The sequence below is a fragment of the Sinocyclocheilus rhinocerous genome, unplaced genomic scaffold (assembly GCF_001515625.1).
Source record: "Sinocyclocheilus rhinocerous isolate Xijiao unplaced genomic scaffold, SAMN03320098_v1.1 scaffold216, whole genome shotgun sequence".
NCBI lineage: Eukaryota > Metazoa > Chordata > Actinopteri > Cypriniformes > Cyprinidae > Sinocyclocheilus > Sinocyclocheilus rhinocerous.
In genome coordinates, this window is record NW_015661078.1 from 368,975 (window position 1) to 370,372 (window position 1,398).

Consider the following 1,398-nt stretch of genomic DNA (forward strand, 5'->3'; position numbering starts at 1 on the left):
AGAGAGAGAGACAGAGAGAGAGAGAGAGAGAGAGGGAGGGAGGGAGAGGGCTTACTGCGTCATGCTTACACTCGCCTTCCCTGTTCACCCTTCGATAGGCAGCCGAGCACATGGTTTTGTATGTTAGCCCACTGGGATAAAGGACCCCTGCTTCACACAGCTCGCGCCTGCGTGCTCATATTACCATCAGGTGAATTTCAGAGCGAACAGGAATATAAAGAGCGAGAAAAACAGAGCTCAAACTCACATGCTGAAGGCTGATTAAACTGCTGTCAGAATGTACTGAAACCTCAGGAGAATCAGGTGGGACATGTATGTGTGTGTTTTTGTGTTTATCCAGTTTAGTGCACTAAAAGTGGTGATCTGTAAACCAAAGAGCCAAAAGGAGATTCAAGGGCACTGAAGAGTCCTTAGCCACTGATATGAGCACAAACTGGTTATTGTGAATGGGGTGAATAGATCATATAATCAGGTAGAAGGAATTGGTTATGTCATAGAACAAGGAAGGTGAATACAGTGGTAATTACTGGTACGGTTGGTGTAGTATTAAGTCTGGTGAATTTATGTGTAATCTGTGGTGCTTTTCGGCTTTAGTACTGTAAGTTTGAATGGGAAAGGTCATGTGACTTCTCTGATTCAAAGTGTGATTTCAAACATCACCAAAACAGAAACATTATAGAGAATTGCAAAAATTCAATAGCGGTAAAAATGGGACTTGCTAAAGGGAAGTAAATACCATTGAAAATATATATATATTTTCAATGCAATTAGTTATGCGTGCAAAGGCAAATGTCACCATCCATAGTGATGTCCAATCTTGTTCCCAGAGGGCCACTTTCCGGCAGAATTTAGCTCCAGCCCTAATTAAACACATCTGAACCGTCTAATCAAGGTCTTCAGGATCACTAGAAACTTCTAGAGGCAGGTGTGTTGGAGCTAAACTCTGCAGGAATGGTCATCTTTGGATTGGTTTCCCAAAGCATTGTTAGACAACTACGGTCTTGACTTCTGTCATTACCAACATAGTTGAACAATTCGGCCATAGTTCCAACGAACATTCGCAAACCACATAGCAAACTTGTGTGGTTGGAGCTACAGCCCTTGACCTGTGGTTAGAAGCATAGTTTCTTTAAGTGTGACATGTGGACCTAAATAGATCATGCTATTGGGCACGATAAGCAAGAAGCTGCTGTTCATTTGATGTCCTTCATTTAGTTTAAAGGGGTGGTTCACTGGTTTTTTTCTAGGCATGATTGTGTTTATGGGGTGCAATCTAACATGTGTTAATGCTTAGTTTTAAAAAAAAACATTATTTTCAACATAATTTACCTTTATTCCACACCGCTCTGTCCCTTCTCTGAGAAACGCACTGATCATTTCCTGCTTTTATGAAGCCCC

General features: G+C 41.5%; 1 protein-coding gene across 1 annotated transcript in view; it reads left to right on the forward strand.

Moving 5' to 3' along the window:
* The first annotated feature begins 95 nt into the window (after nt 1-95).
* LOC107726234 (solute carrier family 52, riboflavin transporter, member 3-B) overlaps nt 96-1,398 on the forward strand; it is a 5,128-nt gene continuing 3,825 nt past the window's right edge. The window contains exon 1 of the mRNA XM_016535756.1: nt 96-303. The gene's annotated coding sequence lies outside the window, so the exon portion shown is untranslated. The remainder of the gene's footprint in view (nt 304-1,398) is intronic.